Below are 20815 nucleotides of genomic sequence, written 5' to 3'. Positions count from 1 at the left end.
AGGTGTATGGATTATCTTGGCAAAGGAGAAATGCTCACTAACAGGGTGAAAACACTTTAGAGAAATAAACTAGAAATTAGCATTTTGTGAGTACGGAACATTTCTGGGATCTTTTATTTCAGCTCATGAAACATGGGACCAATACTTTACATGTTGTGTTCATATTTTTGTTTAGTATACAACTGTACAAGTAAAATTGGTTTCCATCGCATTTTCAACTTTACTGATGGTTGACACAAATGTTACGTTATATAGCGAATGTTCCCACTCTGGTCATGACATGTGTCCTCTAGCCCACATCATACAGTGCAGGTATAGCCTACATGAGATTATTGATTAGAGGGAAATTATTATTTGTCAAACAGCCAAGAATCGATCATCATGTCACCAGAATAAGACCCTCTATATTTATTGGAAAGGAGCATCAAGCTCATCACAGTTCAATTTCACCACCCTGTGAAGTTCATCATTTATTTAAATTGTAGCCTAAACTGCATGCTTTCCTGAGTCGTAGTGGGAGGACATGTCATTGCGTGACTCCAAGTTTACTTCGATATGATGGTTATTATATTAATATTTGCTCATAAAGCCATTTCTCGCATAATTAATTTTAGACACAGAAAGATCCCACCTTGTCTAGCGTATATTGTTTTGTTGACATTTGGAAAGTTTCTAAATGTTTCCAGCAGCCCTGTCGCGATTTTTTTTATCCAACCTAGTTAATGAGTCCAAGTAGGACCCCTCCAGTTGGCCTGTCCAATTCACTGCTAGGATTGCATCATTCAGGTTTGAAAGGTGATGGTTTGATCTGTCATCTCTATCTCCCAATATCATAGACCACTTCAGCCATTGTCCCATATAATTACATCTAGAATTTATAGGAGCTCTGTGCATTCCCCTCTCTAGGATTATGGTGGAAAATTTCAAGATTATGTTATAATACTTTTATTGCATCAAATGGTTGTTTTATGCAACAGAATAGAGTATCCTGTTAACTAGTGTGTGTTCTACTGAGGATGGGCCTCTGGGAGATAACACTGACAGAGGAGATTTACCATGTCTTTCGGGTGGTAAAACCTAAAGAGCATTCCAGAGCATGAGTTAATGTTTCTGTTCTATACCTTAAACTATCAAAATAAAGAAAGTCGCACACTGCATGTATAATCTCCCAACAATTTAATGGGTATTTACCAACGTTTCAGCATCACTGTGCCTTCCTCAGGGTAATGTCATGAATACTTGAACAAGGTTATGTTGACACACAGTGCAATTAGTGTAATCAATGACAGTGGTGAGGGGTGTGTCGTAATGATTAAGTGAATTAAAATGTATTAGTTAAACTGTTTAAAAAATAGTATATCACATATTAAATATATTATGCTATTGTTATCATATAGAAACATAATGGTATATTGTACATCATATTAGCGTCAACATACATTATTGTTTCATTCATTTTCACATAATTTCGAATTTCATTTTTGTTACATGTAATATTGGTTCAACCTTAATATATAATGAACATCATCAACAGGGGGAACATATTAGGTGTACGCTAATAAGATGTACAAATCATTTTTCAATTTATAAGACTTGTTCATAAAGGAAAATGTGCTCATAAGAAGGGCCTGAGATCAAAGTCAATATTCAGACCACTAGGGGTCAATGTTTTTAGGTAGGATATCCAGTAAGCCTCCCTTTGTAGTAGTAGGATCTCAAAGTTACCTCCTCTCCTTGGTAGAGCAACATGCTCAATGCCTGTGTATTTGAGGGAGGAGATGGGATGGTTAGCTTCAACAAAGTGAGCTGCTACTGGATAGTCAATGTTCTTACACCTGATTGAGCTGTGGTGTTCAGCTATGCGTTGTTTTAATTGTCTTTTTATTTGTCCTACATAGGCTTTTCCACATGAACAGGTGATAAGATAGATTACTCCCTTGGTCTTGCATGAGATGATACCCCTAACAGGGATTTTTCGACCTTGCTTCTACACCTGCATTGCTTGCTATTTGGGGTTTTAGGCTGGTTTTCTGTACAGCACTTTGAGATATCAGCTGATGTAAGAAGGGCTTTATAAATACATTTGATTTGGGCCTGTATGTGGGTGTCTGAAGAAAGACGTTTTTATAGTGTGTCACATCCTGACCAGTAAAGGGGCTGTTTGTTATTGTAGTTTGGTCAGGGCGTGGTAGGGGGTGTTTGTTTAGTGTGGTTCGGGGTTGTTTGGGTTATGTTCTATGTTAGTGTATTTCTATGTTATTTCTAGTTGGTCTATTTCTATGTGGTGTTTATTGGGTTGACCTTCAATTGGAGGCAGCTGCTTCTCGTTGCCTCTGATTGAAGGTCCTATTTATAGGGGTTTTTGTTCTATGGGGGTTGGTGGGTAGTTATTTCCTGGTTTAGTGTTTGTTGCACCTGACGGGACTGTTTGGAGTCGTTTGTTTTGTATACGTGTTTATTTTGTTTTTCCTTCTTGCCGATTGGCAAGTGTGAGAGGCAGCCCCAAGAAATGTTTTGGGGGGGGCACACGGGGAGAGTGGTTAGGTCAGGTAATAGACCTAAGCCAACTCCCCGTGCTTATTATGGGGAGCAACGGATCATGAGAGCACCGGTGTATGCAGAAAGTGCGCACGATCTCACCCATGCGCACGCACAGTCCGGTGCGAGCCATCCCAGCCCCTCGCAAGTGCCGTGCTAGAGTGGGCATCCAGCCAGGTAGGAGTATGCCTGCACAGCACATCTGGCCACCAGTGCACCTCCTAGGCCCAGGCTACCCTACGCCTGCTCTACGCACGGCAGCCATCAGGCCTCTGCACAGCCCAGTTCGCCCTGTGCCAGCACTCCGTTCGTGCAGGGCTAGTGTTACCATCCAGCCAGGACGGGTTGTGCAGGTGGTGCGCTCCAGACCGCCGGTGCCTACTCATGACCCAGTGTATCCAGTTCCCGCTCCTCGCACTAGCCTTGAGGTGCGTGTTTCCAGTCTGGCGCCTCCAAAGCCACCACCAAGCACCAGGCCTCCAGTGCGTCAGCCCAGTCCAGTACGTCCTGTTCCCGCTCCTCGCACTAGCCTTGGGGTGCGTGTCTCCAGTCTGGTACCTCCAGTACCAGCCCCACGCACCAGGCCTCCAGTGCGTCAGCCCAGTCCAGTTCGTCCTGCTCCTGCACCCTCACACTAGCCCTGTGGTGCGTGTCCCTAGTCTGGCGCCTCCAAAGCCAGCCCTACGCATCAGGCCTTCAGTGCGCAGTCCCCGTCCAGAGCTTCCGACGACAGTTCCCCATCCAGAGCTTCCGACGACAGTTCCCTGTCCAGAGCTTCCGGCGACAGTACCCCGTCTAGAGATGGCCCACAGTCCGGAGCCTGCAGAGACGGCCCACAGTCCGGAGCCTGCAGAGACGGCCCACAGTCCGGAGCCAGCAGAGACGGCCCACAGTCCGGAGCCAGCAGAGACGGCCCACAGTCCGGAGCCAGCAGAGACGGCCCACAGTCCGGAGCCGGCGCAGCCAGAGTCGGCGCAGCTAGAGTCGCCCTCCAGTCCGGAGCTCCCCAGAGTCGCCCTCCAGTCCGGAGCTCCCCAGAGTCGCCCTCCAGTCCGGAGCTCCCCAGAGTCGCCCTCCAGTCCGGGGTCTTCAGCGATGCGCCTTAGTCCAGAGACTTCGGGAGGGGTAAATAATAATAAGCAGTTAGCGGGGGTGGACAGGTTAGGTTGGGGAGTAAGGCCGGAGCCTGAGCCACCTCCGTAGTAGGAGGTTGGGGAGGGGGGGGTGTAGCACAAGAACCGTCAGTGACGGTGGCCACCGTCCCTTCCCTCCCTTTAGTTAGGGGATTATTTTTGTGTTGGGGTTTATTTTTGTTTATTTATTTTTTGTTTAAGGTGCAGCCGGGGTCTGCACCTTTGGGGGGGGTAACTGTCACGTCCTGACCAGTAAAGGGGCTGTTTGTTATTGTAGTTTGGTCAGGGTGTGGCAGGGGGTGTTTGTTTAGTGTGGTTCGGGGTTATTGCACCTGACGGGACTGTTTGGAGTCGTTTGTTTTGTATACGTGTTTATTTTGTTTTTCCTTCTTCAAATAAAAAAGAAGATGAGTATACATTTTCCCGCTGCGTTTTGGTCCACTCCTTACGACAATCGTGACATAGTGCTATTGCACTGTGCGCATGAGCCACATTTGTAGTTCCCATTTGGGATGGGTGTTAAGATTGTCTGAGTGGGCTCAGGGGGCATGTCAGATCTCATCAAACTATCTCCAATATTGCGACCACACTTATAGACCACCAGTGGGGGTTCCTTGAAGAGGTGTGCAATTTTTTTGTCTGATTGCAGAATATGCCAGTGCTTTTTCAGAATTGCTTTCATTTTCTCCGAACCCTTGGGGTACTTATGGTTGCGTTGTTTTTCTTCTTTGGTTGAGTTTTTAGTAATTAATCTCTTGGTTTTTGAGATATTTTCCTCTTTGCCACATCAAGAGTTTGATCCTTGTAGCCTCTCATTTAGAATTTACAGTGGGGCAAAAAAGTATTTAGTCAGCCACCAATTGTGCAAGTTCTCCCACTTAAAAAGATGAGAGAGGCCTGTAATTTTCAGTATTTGGTCAATAACAAAAGTTTATCTCAATACTTTGTTATATACCCTTTGTTGGCAATGACACAGGTCAAATGTTTTCTGTAAGTCTTCACAAGGTTTTCACACACTGTTGCTGGTATTTTGGCCCATTCCTCGATGGAGATCTACTCTAAAGCAGTGATGTTTTGGGGCTGTCGCTGGGCAACACGGACTTTCAACTCCCTCCAAAGATTTTCTATGGGGTTGAGATCTGGAGACTGGCTAGGCCACTCCAGGACCTTGAAATGCTTCTTACAAAGCCACTCCTTCGTTGCCCGGGCGGTGTGTTTGGGATCATTGTCATGCTGAAAGACCCAGCCACGTTTCATCTTCAATGCCCTTGCTGATGGAAGGAGGTTTTCACTCAAAATCTCACGATACATGGCCCCATTCATTCTTTCCTTTACACGGATCAATCGTCCTGGTCCCTTTGCAGAAAAACAGCCCCAAAGCATGATGTTTCCACCCCCATGCTTCACAGTAGGTATGGTGTTCTTTGGATGCAACTCAGCATTCTTTGTCCTCCAAACATGACGAGTTGAGTTTTTACCAAAAAGTTATATTTTGGTTTCATCTGACCATATGACATTCTCCCAATCCTCTTCTGGATCATCCAAATGCTCTCTAGCAAACTTCAGACGAGCCTGGACATGTACTGGCTTAAGCAGGGGGACACATCTGGAACTGCAGGATTTGAGTCCCTGGCGGCGTAGTGTGTTACTGATGGTAGGCTTTGTTACTTTGGTCCCAACTCTCTGCAGGTCATTCACTAGGTCCCCCCGTGTGGTTCTGGGATTTTTGCTCACCGTTCTTGTGATCATTTTGACCCCACGGGGTGAGATCATGCGTGGAGCCCCAGATCGAGGGAGATTATCAGTGGTCTTGTATGTCTTCCATTTCCTAATAATTGCTCCCACAGTTGATTTCTTCAAACCAAGCTGCTTACCTATTGCAGATTCAGTCTTCCCAGCCTGGTGCAGGTCTACAATTTTGTTTCTGGTGTCCTTTGACAGCTCTTTGGTCTTGGCCATAGTGGAGTTTGGAGTGTGACTGTTTGAGGTTGTGGACAGGTGTCTTTTATACTGATAACAAGTTCAGTGGGAGAACTTGCACAATTGGTGGCTGACTAAATACTTTTTTGCCCCAATGTATATTAATTTGGGGACAGGTCGAAAAGCATTAAATATTTATGGCAATTTTGCTAGCTAGCTTGCACTTGCTAGATAATTTGTCCTTTTTAGCTAGCTTGCTGTTGCTAACTAATTTGTCCTTGGACATTGAGTTGTTATTTTACCTGAAATGCACATGGTCCTCTACTCCGCCAATTAATCCATACATAAAACGGTAAACCGAATTGTTTCTAGTCATCTCTCCTCCTTCCAGGCTTTTTCTTCTCTTGCCTTTATATTCTCTTCTCTTGCCTTTATACTCTATTCTCTCGATAGATCCATTCTCTCTCATAGGACCTGACGGATTGACTCTACAAGACCCGAACATGGCTAGTGGTGAGTAAACAACCTACACGGTAATAAGACGTATGGGAACTCATGTCTAGTGTTTGTTTTTCGTGTTCTTCAAAATCAACTGCTCATAAAATGATCTCACTGCTGAGCTTTTTAACAATATTTTTTATTCAACCATAACTGTAAAAACCTATTGAACTCTTTATGCCTTGGATGAAGTGAGGGAGTAACTCTTTATAAACTGATTACTTTATTAGTAAACTGGAGCATGGTGTTACAGGCATGCAGTTGCATCCACTGTTGCCCATTAAGTTTCAGTGAGACTCGCTATTGGCTCCTTGATTAGTCGCTAGACGACTTCACAGGACCAATTTTCCCTTGCTGCGGCATAACTGCGGTCCCCGCTGTACTGCCGCACCCCCAGACCACTTCTCCCACTGTCGTTTGTGGCAGAATTGAGTGGGAGAAGTCTTGAAATGCTATCAAAACCATAGAAACTCTCTGTGGCAAAATCCCCCAAAGGCAGCCTGAAAAGTAGCTGAATTTGTAACTAACTATTCGCTTGCCTCTTTTACCAATAAAAGTCGTTGGAGGGGTACGAAAACTCACTAAATATAGCGCCTAAATTGGCAACACTGGTCGCAGCTACATTCAACGGTTGTGTTCGAGAGCATCAAAAGCGTGGTGTATCATAGGTCAATTGTGATCTACTACTAATAATAATTTGTTGTTATTTATGATTCAAGCAAGGTGATCTGTAGACCAGTCAGTCGGCAGTCGCCTGCATTGTCGAACAAGCCCAACGTGTGTGTTGGGTGCGTCCCAATACTCTAACAATGATACCAATATGTACTCAAATTCAGTACTGGACCACCTGGTGGCGTGTGTAATGCTGTGTTAATACCAGCTACCACAATAACGTATTACTGTAGCATAGTCAGTTTTGATAGATTAATTGTTTATGTAATTTTATATTTCATTGCAGAATGCGCAGTATCATTGTAGTTCTGTTAATGTCTTTGTCTCTTTGAGCAAAAATTAGTTTATAATTTCATGTTGTAGTTGCATTCACATGGTTCAATTGATAGACAGCCGTTGCTAATTTGCTCAGAGTTTAGATTCTACAGACCTAACATGCTTGATTCTGATTTCAAGATGAAAAGTAACAAATGTCTGTCAACCAACAGTGCAGCAGAAGAAGGTGCTGAGGATTGTTCTGGTTGGGAAGACTGGTGTTGGGAAGAGTGCAACAGCAGATACCATCCTGGGGAGAAAAGCTTTTGAATCTCATTTTTCCCCTGCTTCTTTGACAATAGTGTGTGACAAGGCTAGAGGGGAGATGGATGGGAGAGAAGTTGCTATTGTTGACACTCCAGGATTGTTTGACACCAAGATAACACAAAGGGAGACCCTGATGAAGACTGTGAAGTGCATCTCCTTCTCTGCTCCTGGGCCCCATGTGTTCCTTGTGGTGATGGCGCTGGGTAGATACACACAGGAGGAGAGAGACACAGTGGAGATGATTCAGAAGTTCTTTGGAAAAGATGCAGGAAAATACATCATGGTCCTCTTCACAAATGCAGACCAGCTTGAAGAAGAACAAACAATTGAAGACTTTTTGCGTGCCTGTCCAGATCTTCAGGATGTCATTGCCAACTGCGGTGGGCGGTATCATGACTTCAACAACAGAGATAAGTAGAATCGCTCCCAGGTCACTGAGCTGGTTGAGAAGATTAACAAGATGGTCACGATGAATGGAGGAAGCCACTACACCTCTGAGATGTTCCAAAAGGCTGAGAGGGCGATTGAAGAGGAGAAGGAGAGGATCCTGAAAGAGCAGGAAGAGGAGACACTCAGAGCGGAGGAGGAACTAAAGGCAAAATATGAAGGAGAGCTCCCAAAGAAAGAACAAGAGATGCTAAGGAAAATCAAGGAAGGAGAAGCCAGAAGAGAAGCCGAAAGGAAAAATGAATACACAAAAAATCCTCCAAAAAGTGGTTGGTGTAGTATCTTATGAGATGGTGTCGTTAGAATAACAATTAATCGTGAGATGGCATTGCATTACGTATGTGACAATGGAACAAAACTATAACTGCAAACTTAATTAACCTGTCTAGGATAGGGGGCAGTATTTTCACGGCCGGATGAAAAACTTACCCGATTTAAACTGGTTACTACTCTTGCCCAGAAACGGGAATATGCAGATTATTAGTAGCTTTGGATAGAAAACACTCCGAAGTTTCTAAACCTGTTTGAATGGTGTCTGTGAGTATAACAGAACTCATATGGCAGGCAAAAACCTGAGAAAATTCCAAGCAGGAAGTGGCCTGTCTGAGAACTGTAGTTCTACTTTTGAATCCCCAGAGAAACTACAAATACTTATGAGTTACGTTGCACTTCCTAAGTCTTCCATTGGCTCTCTAAAGCCTTCAGAACGTGGATTGAGCCGTCTCCTGTCTCTGGGCAGATAATAGGAGCACAGTTTGTCAGAGGACTGCCTGGTGACTAAGAGATTGGAAATGCGCGTTCCCGCGAGCACGGTGTTTTTTCTTTTCCTCTTTGAATGAAAACACGATTGTCCGGTTGGAATATTATCGCTACTTTACGAGAAAAATAGCATAAAATTGTATTTTAAACAGCGTTTGACATGCTTCTAAGTACGGTAAAGGAACATTTGGAATTTGTTTGGTCTCGAAATGCGCCCGTGCTTTACCCTTTGGATAGTGACCTGAACGCACGAACAAAACGGAGGTATTGGACATAACTATGGATTATTTGGAACAAAAACAACATTTGATGTGGAAGTAGCAGTCCTGGGAGTGCATTCTGATGAAGATCAGCAAAGGTAATACAATTTTTCTAATACTAATTCTGAGTTTAGTTTGCCCCGACTTGGCGGGTGTCAAAATGGCTAGCCGTGATGGCTGAGCTATGTACTCAGAATATTGCAAAATGTGCTTTCACCGAAAAGCTATTTTAAAATCTGACATAGCGATTGCATAAAGGAGTTGTGTATCTATAATTCTTAAAATAATTGTTATGTATTTTGTTAACGTTTATAAAGAGTATTTTTGTAAATTCACAGGAAGTTTGTGGTGGAAAATACATTTTCTGAACATCACGCAAATATGTAAAATGCTGTTTTTGGATATAAATATGAACTTGATTGAACAAAACATACATGTATTGTATAACATAATGTCCTAGGAGTGTCATCTGATGAAGATCGTCAACAGTTAGTGCATAATTTAGCTGTGTTTTCGGTTTCTGTGACATATTTCCCTGCTTGAAAAATGGCTGTGTGATTATTTTTGTCTATGTACTCTCCTAACATAATCTAATGTTTTGCTTTCGCTGTAAAGCCTTTTTGAAATCGGACAATGTGGTTAGATTAACGAGAGTCTTATCTTTAAAATGGTGTAAAATAGTTGATTGTTTGAGAAAATTGAATTGTGGTATTTTAGTATTTTTTGTATTTCGCGCCATGTCTTCCCATTGGCTGTTAGCTAGGTGTCCCGCTGGCGGAACGGGGTTCCGCTAGCGGAACATCTAGATGTAACAGGTTAAATTCACGGCAATATTAGAACTATCCATTTTAATGCAGTCATTTATTATTAGGATAGAGCTTGATTTGCCCTTTGAGTGAAGCCCAGCTTGGGCGCCACGTAAACTCATGTCCTTTGTTTACAGTTGTACCATTGAGTGACCTGTTTTTTAAATGCTGACTCTGGTAACTTAAAATGTCTGAAGTGTAACAGATGAAACATGGACACATTTGAATGCGACTGCATGTACCCAGAATTCTGTATTAAAGCTATTGCTTCAACTGCACCTCAGTCTTTCACACGTTTGTGTTTATAGAGTAATTGTAGTAGTGCGTTCACCTATACAATCCCTATTAGATCAGTGATTACTACAAGGAAGGAATGCATTTTATTGTTTAGAAGGAAGAACCCAGGTCTACTTGTAGAGTTTAACTCCAACCCAAAATTAGCACTAACTTCCCATCACTAGAGGGCCATAACCTGGACTAGACGGAGTACAAACATAATTCACTTTTTCGTAACAGGTTAGGAGAATTTATGCAGAAGATTAGGAGAATTAACATGATGGGTTAGGAGACATAGGTTTAGGTTAGCTAAAATGCTCTCCTAACCTGCTATGAAAAGTCACTTCTGGTCGTAGCTGTACTGCTTCTAGTCACAACCATCAAAGATTGGCATCCTGTGGTTAATTTTCTTTACTATTAAATGAGGAGAGAAACTTATCACACAAGTCAGAGTTATACTTAAACTAAATCTTTAATCACTTATAAGGGAGCAGGTCAATAAAACGCATACATATAAAGTGAATCGATTGAGTGCACTACGGTAATGATGGCTGGTCATGGATGGTTGACAATTCACGCTCCGATGATTCGTTGAGACAAAGGTCTTTTATAGCCAAGATACACCCCTTTCAACCTACATGACGAACAACAGATATATAGAATGAGTCACACGGTTATGATTTGTATGAAAGATACTTATAATACATAGCAGACAGTATCTGCCGTGTCAACAGTTTTCATTGTATAGACCAGTGTCTGTCAATCCGACTCCAAACTGGAACCATCTCTCCCTGGTACGGTATAGGATAGAGCTAAATGTCTTCAACTTATCAAGTAAGACCCTGACATCCGCTCACCTCAGTGTTCTCAATAAGGGACTAACATTTGTACCCACTGCATACATTAATGACTTTGATGTCCAGATAGATCTATTCAAGTTTTTTTGTTCTTTGATAAGAGTGATACTTACATGACTCCACTTGAAGTGTCATCCTCAGTGAGATGTATACATAGGTCTACCACGCTAATCAATAGACTTACCTGTCCTACCGTGAGTCAAGGAGGAGATGGAGCCATTAAACCAGCTGAGGTACCTGAGAACTCTGAGAGAACTACATTTAGAGCAAAAAGTTCATTTGTACCTCCCCCCAAACGCAATGCCTCCATAGAAACCTTCTGTAGGATTGTTGAAAATGATGTAGGTGACTTACTGAAAGACAAACAAACACAAATCCTATGATAACCTGAGTAGAGACGAGAGAGTGGCTCTTAAGGACTTAAAGTCAGATCCTTCGATTATCATAAAAAAATGTGATGGAGGAGGAATTTGTATACAAAACAAATGTGACTATGTGAATGAATGTCGCCGACAACTATCTAAAGGTGACTTCTATCACAAACTGAATTGTGACCCTACCCTGGAATTCCAGCATAATATTTCATCCACAGTGGAAAGCTGTTTGGAATCAGGACAAATCACTAAACAAGAAGTTGAATTTCTATGTGTGAAATTTCCCACGACACCAACTTTCTATACAGTCGCTAAATTACCCAAACAAGTATCTCCTCCAGGTCGACCCATTGTAGTAGCAATCAACTCTGTGATATTTCTACATTTTTGGATTACCACATTAAACCGATGGTTGAGAATCTCCCATCTTATGTCAAAGACACTAGTCACATGATCTTATTGATTGAGGGCTTAGGAAGGATACCAGAGGGCACCCTGCTGGCCACTTCTGATCTCATTGATAGAGGGCTTAGGAAGGATACCAGAGGGCACCCTGCTGGCCACTTCTGATCTCATTGATAGAGGGCTTAGGAAGGATACCAGAGGGCACCCTGCTGGCCACTTTTGATGTGGAGAGCTTGTACACTAACATCGCACACACTGGAGGCTTGCAGGCGCTGCAACACTTCCTTCAGCAGAGAGACTCTACCCTTGCTCCATCCAATGATTGCATCTTACAACTTTACTGAACTGGTATTATCCCATAACTACTTTGTCTTTGAGTCAGACTTTTTCCTTCAAATTCGGGGTGTAGCCATGGGCTCCCCTTTTCCCCCAACTATGCAAACCTGTATGTGGGACAATTTGAAGAAGCATTCCTTTTTAAAACAGACACACACCCCTTACTTTCTAAAATACTTCTATGGAAGAGATACATAGATGATATATTTTGTGCTCTGGGAAGGAAGTCAGCAGGAACTAAATGAATTCCAAACTCTACTAAATGAGAGCTCTGAATACCTCAAATTCACCATGCAGACAGATGAGAGAAAAATAAACTACCTGGATTTATGGATTATCAAAGAATGATGCATTACACACAGACTTATACACAAAGCCCACAGATCGCAATACCTTGCTATGTGCGGATAGTATGCATCCCCTTCCCCTCAAGAATGGTCTACCATATAGCCAGTTATGCAGGGTTAAACGAATCTGTGGCCACCAGTCAGATTTTGACAGCGATGCTAAAAAAACGACAGATACAGTGGGGCAAAAAAGTATTTAGTCAGCCACCATTTGTGCAAGTTCTCCCACTTAAAAAGATGAGAGAGGCCTGTAATTTTCATCATAGGTACACGTCAACTATGACAGACAAAATTGCAAATTATGGTGCAAAATAAGTATTTGGTCACCTACAAACAAGCAAGATTTATGGCTCTCACAGACCTGTAACTTCTTCTTTAAGAGGCTCCTCTGTCCTCCACTCATTACCTGTATTAATGGCACCTGTTTGAACTTGTTATCAGTATAAAAGACACCTGTCCACAACCTCAAACAGTCACACTCCAAACTCCACTATGGCCAAGACCAAAGAGCTGTCAAAGGACACCAGAAACAAAATTGTAGACCTGCACCAGGCTGGGAAGACTGAATCTGCAATAGGTAAGCAGCTTGGTTTGAAGAAATCAACTGTGGGAGCAATTATTAGGAAATGGAAGACATACAAGACCACTGATAATCTCCCTCGATCTGGGGCTCCACGCAAGATCTCACCCCGTGGGGTCAAAATGATCACAAGAACGGTGAGCAAAAATCCCAGAACCACACGGGGGGACCTAGTGAATGACCTGCAGAGAGCTGGGACCAAAGTAACAAAGCCTACCATCAGTAACACACTACGCCGCCAGGGACTCAAATCCTGCAGTTCCAGATGTGTCCCCCTGCTTAAGCCAGTACATGTCCAGGCTCGTCTGAAGTTTGCTAGAGAGCATTTGGATGATCCAGAAGAGGATTGGGAGAATGTCATATGGTCAGATGAAACCAAAATAGAACTTTTTGGTAAAAACTCAACTCGCCGTGTTTGGAGGACAAAGAATGCTGAGTTGCATCCAAAGAACACCATACCTACTGTTTGAGTTTGAGTTTATTTTATTTTTACAGGGACAGTGCACATTAATCAACGTTTCAGTAAAAGTGCCGGTTTTAGCCAGCCGGCTAATTTTCAACCGCAGTCCCTGGGCAGGTTATTAAAAACAATTACAATATAGACAATCATTGAACAGTGAGCACACGCAGAGTAACATAGGACAAGCAAGACATAGCATACAGACAGAGCAACATAGGACAAGCAAGATGTAGCATACAGACAGAGCAACATAGAACAAAAAGCAACAAGACAAAATCCATAAAAACAACAGTGTTTCCACACCTCACAAGCTACAGACAACAGACAACATGGAAAGCGGAAATACACAGCTAGGGATTATGTTCACAAGTCTGATTGACCTTTAGCCATGTCTTCATGCATTTTGTGAAAGTGTGATATGTGGTGCAGTTATGTGTGTCTGATGGCAGTGTATTCCAGACATGGGAAGCTCTCACAGAGAAAGCAGATTTACTAAAGGTGCTTTTCCTTAAGGGAACTATACAGTCACCTCTCATGGCAGACCTTGTGGATCTGCTGCCATATGTTTGGGTTTTCTGTTTTACAAAAATACTGAGTGGAGGGGGAGCTAGGCCATTTAGGATCTTGAATACAAGACATGCGTCGGTGTATTGCACAAGATTTTCCCAACTCAGGAGCTCATGCTTTCTGAGGATGTAACAGTGATGATGGCTATTGGGCTTTCTATCGAGCACTTTGAGAGCCTGTTTGTAGACAGACTGAATAGGTTGTAATGTTGTATAGCAAGCTTGGGTCCAACTAGTCAAGCAGTATGTTAAGTGGGGGAGTATCATCGATTTGAAATATAGTTTTGCTACCTCTGTGGTCAAACAATTTCGTATAAATCGGAAATTAGCTAGGTTGAATTTGGTTATTTGAATTACCTTTTTCACATGCTTTTTAAAAGAGAGGTTGGAATCAAGTATGATTCCAAGGTACTTAAAATCAGATACCACCTGGAGCTTCTCCCCTGACACATAGACATCTGGCTCAGTAGCATCTGTTGCCCTCTTTGTGAAGAACATGCAAACTGTTTTTTTCACATTGAGATGCAAACACGAGTCACTGAGCCACTTTGTAACCTGGACCATTACAGTAGTGAGTTCTTGTGCAGCTTGTTGTTTGCTCTTTGCATGCACATATATCACTGTATCATCTGCATACATTTGAACTTCAGACCCAGTGCAGACGGAAGGCAGATCCTTAATGTACAGGCTGAACAGGAGGGGCCCCACTATTGACCCTTGGGGCACGCCCACATCATAGCTAAGAGTGGGCGACAGCTCATTGCTCACTCTGACACACTGAGTTCTGCCTTCAAGGTATGATTTCATCCATCTCAAGGCATCGGGGGAAAAGTTGAACTTGGACAATTTTGTGATGAGAATCTCATGGTTAACAGTATCGAAAGCCTTCCTTAGGTCCAGAAACACAGCCCCAACAACGCCCCCTTTGTCCATCTTGGACTTCACATTTTCCAGAAGAAAGCAGTTGGCCGTTTCTGTGGAGTGTTTCGCTCTGAAGCCAAACTGCACGGAGTGTAATGTGAAGGGGCTGTTGTTGAGGTGGGAAATCAGTTGTTCTGCTACACACTTTTCAACAACCTTCGACACTACAGGTAGTATACTAATGGGCCTGTAGTTACTCACATCAGCAGGGTCGCCCGATTTAAAGATGGCCGTTATTATGGCTGACTTCCATACCCTTGGAAACACCCCCAGACCAATAGATGTGTTGGTGACCTTAGTAATGGGGCCAATGAGTGACTCTTTGTAGTTTTTAAGAAAGGTAGAGTCCAGCCCAAACACATCTTTGGATTTAGAGTTCTTTAGTGAGCTAATCACCTTGTTCACCTTTGACTCAGAAACCTCCCTTATGATGAAGACAGGTTGAGCGTCATTCACTAGCACTGAGCCCAATAAACCAGTGGAGGGGTTCTGTGTCAGTACCTTGACAGAGTCAATAAAGTAGGAATTGAAGGCTATTGCTATTTCAACTGTATCCTGTGTTAGATTGTTATTCACCATGATTTCTGTGAAGCATGGGGGTGGAAACATCATGCTTTGGGGCTGTTTTTCTGCAAAGGGACCAGGACGACTGATCCGTGTAAAGGAAAGAATGAATGGGGCCATGTATCGTGAGATTTTGAGTGAAAACCTCCTTCCATCAGCAAGGGCATTGAAGATGAAACGTGGCTGGGTCTTTCAGCATGACAATGATCCCAAACACACCGCCCGGGCAACGAAGGAGTGGCTTCGTAAAAAGCATTTCAAGGTCCTGGAGTGGCCTAGCCAGTCTCCAGATCTCAACCCCATAGAAAATCTTTGGAGGGAGTTGAAAGTCCGTGTTGCCCAGTGACAGCCCCAAAACATCACTGCTCTAGAGGAGATCTGCATGGAGGAATGGGCCAAAATACCAGCAACAGTGTGTGAAAACCTTGTGAAGACTTACAGAAAACGTTTGACCTGTGTCATTGCCAACAAAGGGTATATAACAAAGTATTGAGATAAACTTTTGTTATTGACCAAATACTTATTATCCACCATAATTTGCAAATAAATTCATAAAAAATCCTACAATGTGATTTTCTGGAAAAAAAAATCTAATTTTGTCTGTCATAGTTGAAGTGTACCTGTGATTTTCTGGATTTTTATACCTATGATGAAAATTAGAGGCCTCTCTCATCTTTTTAAGTGGGAGAACTTGCACAATTGGTGGCTGACTAAATACCTTTTTGCCCCACTGTAAATGGTTCAGAGTTTGTTTTGATATTTTAACCTGCGTGTCGTGATCGAATTTGGTGTGGGGGTACAAAATACATTTATGCACGATGGCGCTCGCGCGCAGCCGGTTTGAGTTCTGTGTTAGCCTGCCTAGCTGGAATTCGGAAGAAGGAAAATATTTTATTTCTACAATTTCAAAAGATAACCAAACAAAAACATATTTATTTTTTACGAGACGTGTTTGTGCCATCAATTTCTAACTTAATTGCATTTGTTTTTACGTACACTTGTATGTTGACTTCTCCATTGATGTTGTTTTCGCAGACTTTTCTTAGCGTATGTACAATCGTCGCAAATTGAATTATGGGGAGTTTCAGGCCCCGGTGTGAACATAATTGTACACTCGCAAAGCCGACTTAAAACGAGGGCTGAGGGGCTTACGTTGCAAACTTCCCTTGCTTGGCTAATCACAAGATGAGGAAGGGGATTCTCCCAAGGGCATAAGGCGAGGGAGGGTAAGTGTGTCTTTTAAGTGTTTGAACCGTAAGCCAGTGTCGATCCCAGTACGCAAAACAATTCCTCCCCCTTGCTATTTCCCACGTTCCCTACGTCCAATGCTTTAAATATGGAGGAAGAATAATTACATACAATCTTTTAAAGTATGATTTGCATATGTAAAATATGAGCGGCACCTGTATACTGAGTTTTGTAGTTGCAAAAAATATTTGCAAACATGTAACTTATTTTGAGAACAAATTAAACAACACTTGCAAGCGCATAACGTTATGTGTGAATAAATACAACACTTGCAAACATGTAAGTTGATATGTGGATAAATTCAATAAGATATGCAAGCATGCAACTACATTTGAGAATGAATGCAACTCATTTACTAAACTTGCGACTGGTGAATCTTCTTCTGTGTATCAAAACTACATTTGCTGATGTCGAATCTGTGCGCTCAGAGTTTTGGCAGTAATTTTGTGACTAAAATCTGCAAGCAAGTGACATAGAAAAACAGGAGCTCTGGTGGACAAGGCTTTTTCTTCTGACCAATCAAGTGAGGTGTTGTCATTTTTTAATGTGCTTTCACATTTTACATGGTTCCGGTCTGGAAACACGCTTTCTACTGTGCTAAATATGGATGTACTGTAACGGCGCCTTCAGGGACATATTTCAGAAATGCATTTCATTGCTCAGCTTGCAACGCCATGATACTGGGTTAGATTCCTGGGACCACTCATATGTAAAAAATGTATGCAAGTGTTACTGTAAGTCGCATTGGATAAAAGTGTCAGCTAAATGGCATATAAACTCAGCATAAAAAGAAACGTCCTCTCACTGTCAACTGCGCTTATTTTCAGCAAACTTAACATGTATAATTATTTATATGAACATAACAAGATTCAACAACTGAGACATAAACTGAACAAGTTCCACAGACATGTGACTAACATAAATGGAATAAAGTGTACATGAACAAAAGGGGGGTCAAAAGTAACAGTCAGTATCTGGTCTGACCACCAGCTGCATTAAGTACTGCAGTGCATCTCCTCCTCATGGACTGCACCAGATTTGCCAGTTCTTTCTGTGAGATGTTACCCCACTCTTCCACCAAGGCACCTGCAAGTTCCTGGACTTTTCTGGGGGGAATGGCCCTAGGCCTCACCCTCCGATCCAACAGGTCCCAGACGTGCTCAATGGGATTGAGATCCGGGCTCTTCGCTGGCCATGGTAGAACACTGACATTCCTGTCTTGCAGGAAATCACGCACAGAACGAGCTGTATGGCTGGTGGCATTGTCATGCTGGAGGGTCATATCAGGATGAGCTTGCAGGAAGGGTACCACATGAGGGAGGAGGATGTCTTCCATGTAACGCACAGCTTTGAGATTGCCTGCAATGACAAGCTCAGTCCGATGATGTTGTGACACACCGCCCCAGACCATGACGGACCCTCCACCTCCAAATCGATCCCGCTCCAGAGTACAGGCCTCGTTGTAACGCTCATTCCTTTGACGATAAACGCGAATCCGACAATCACCCCTGGTGAGACAAAATTGCGACTCGTCAGTGAGGGGCAATTTTTGCCAGTCCTGTCTGGTCCAGCGACGGTGTTTGTGCCCATAGGCGACGTTGCCTTACAACAGGCCTACAAGCCCTCAGTCCAGCCTCTCTCAGCCTATTGCGGACGACCGTTCCACAGGTGCATGTTCATTATTAATTGTTTATGGTTCATTGAACAAGGATGGGAAACAGTGTTCAAACCCTTTACAATGAAGATCTGTGAAGTCATTTGGATTTTTATTAATTATCTTTGAAAGACTGGGTCCTGAAAAAGGGCCATTTCTTTTTTTGCTGAGTTTATTATATATTAGATGTTTGCTAATAACCTTTGCGCATAGAGTCACCCTGTGAGAGACTTTGTTACATTAACAATGTCCCTTGCTGCAGCAAAGGTACTTTGAAAAAGGAAAAAATGTTATGCCCCATATGTACTACTGAAGGTCAAATTTTTCAGGGACGTGAATCTACTCTTCAGAGCCCAATTTGAATGGTTGTAGCTCTTACTGCTCATGATAATGTATTTGTTACATCCTTGGTAGTTATTGCCATGTATTGGAGGACACTATTACGTTACACAACAAGACTAAAGTAATTGCTAGGGTCAATTCATGTATGGAATTTGGCAGTTTATTCAATAAATTGACAGAATAAGATTTGGAGGGTGAGGGGCCAGAACACACAGCGAGGCATTAGCCTTCAGGAGAGTTTATGGGCAGAGGTGGAGATAGCAAAGCCTGAATCAAATATTAAAGAGCATCTCTGAAGATAAACAGTTAAATAAAAACCCCCAGTGTTACTGTTTATGACCAACGCCTTATCCCACCTCTCTGAGTGTAAGTCACGTGATTTCATAGAAAATGTGTGTTAAGTCCTGCCTCTCCCATCTCCTCATTGGTTTATAGAAGCAGATACTCAGTACCACCTCCTCATTGGTTCTACCCACGTGGCTGACTGAGACTAACAACGTGTTAGTCACATGATTGCAAAGAAAAGGTATCTACAGTCCCACTCCAGGCAGACTACAAAGTTGGCCTTAGACACAGATCTAGGCTCAGTTTACGCAACACCAATACCTACCTACAAACCATTTGGGGAGGGAACACAACTGATCTTAGGTCAGTTTCTACTGCAAGACTCCTTGTGTCATTGCCACCACGGGACTTCTTATTAACTAAAAGACACTTTACTTTGCCCTGTTGTTGTAGCCTTACGTTACACCCTTATCTTTACAGGTAGAAAAATTAAGTTCCCATTTCTGTCTTAATACAGAAGGTTACTCACTATCCATGTTCAGGTGACATCATCTATATGAACACAGTTGCCACTTCATTAAAGCCGTTAAATGCAGTTTATCATAGCGCACTGTGCTTTATGGCAGGTGACAGTTTTAGTATTCATCATTGCATTCTCTACCAGAAAGTTGGTTGGCCCTCTTTGATGTCACGTAAGTTGATAAATTGCTAGGTTTTCATTTATAAAGCTCTTTTACAAAAAGTCCCACTGGATCTAACATCTTTACCACACCCGGTCTCAGGGATGGCTGACTCTGGAAATTCCTGCAGTCAGCAATTAAATTACACAAAACTTGAGACATCGATGGCGTTGTGTGACAAAACCGCACATTTTAGAGTGGCCTTTTATTGTCCCAAACATAAGGTGCACCTGTGTAATAATCATGCTGGATAATCAACTTCTTGATATGCCACCCCTGTTAGGTGGATGGATTATCTTGGCAAAGGACAAACGCTCACTAACAGGGATGAAACCAACATTTTAGAGAAATAAGCTTTTTGGGAGTATGGAACATTTCTGGGATCTTTTATTTCAGCTCATGAAACAGGGGACCAACACTTTACATGTTGTGTTCATATTTTTGTTCTGTACAAGTAAAACTGGTTTCCATTGCATTTTCAACTTTACTGATGGTTTTGACAAAACAAATGTTACGTTATATAGCGAATGTGCCCACTCTGGTCGTGGCACGTGCACTCTAGCCCACATCATACAGTGCAGGTATAGCCTACATGATGAGATTATTATGGATAAGAACTAAATTATTTTGATTTGTCAAACAGCCAAGCATCGATCATCACATTACCAGAATAAGACCCTCTATATTTATTGGAAAGGAGCATCAAGCTCATCACAATGCACTTTCACCACCCTGTGAAGTTCATCATTTATTTAAATTGTAGGTAGCCTAATAAACTGCATGCTTTCCCAAGTCGTAGTTGGAGGACCATACAACATATCATTGCGTGACTCCGAGTTTACTTCGATATGATGGTTATTATACTAATATTTGCACATAAAGACATTTCCACTGGCATTTCTCACATAATACATTTTGCAGACACAAAAAGATCACACCTTGTCTAGCGTATATTGTTTTGTTGATATTTGGAAAGTTTATCAACATATTTGTTGTTTCCATCAGGCCTGTCCTGACTTTTTATCTAACATGTACTTTACACACATAAAAAGGTTGGATGGAAACCTTGTTAATGAGTCCAAGTATAATTCCCCCAGTTGGCCAGTCCACTGCTAGCGTTGCATCGTTCAGGTTTGATGTAAAAGGTGATGGTTTGACCTCAGCCGTCATCTCTATCTCCCAAAACCATAGACCACGTCAGCCATTATCCCATATAATTACATCTAGAACATATACAGGATCTCTGTGCATTCCCCTCTAGGATGCCAATATTTGATGGTTGTGACTAGAAGTACCGTAATTTCC

General features: G+C 42.5%; 1 pseudogene; it reads left to right on the top strand.

The window, feature by feature from the left end:
- Positions 1-6094: 6094 nt before the first annotated feature.
- Positions 6095-8079, top strand: LOC106602530 (GTPase IMAP family member 9-like; annotated as a pseudogene).
- Positions 8080-20815: the final 12736 nt, after the last annotated feature.

Source organism: Salmo salar, chromosome 04, assembly GCF_965601325.2.
Source record: "Salmo salar chromosome 04, fSalSal1, whole genome shotgun sequence".
In the NCBI taxonomy this organism is placed as follows: domain Eukaryota; kingdom Metazoa; phylum Chordata; class Actinopteri; order Salmoniformes; family Salmonidae; genus Salmo; species Salmo salar.
This window is presented reverse-complemented; position numbering and strand designations above follow the sequence as displayed.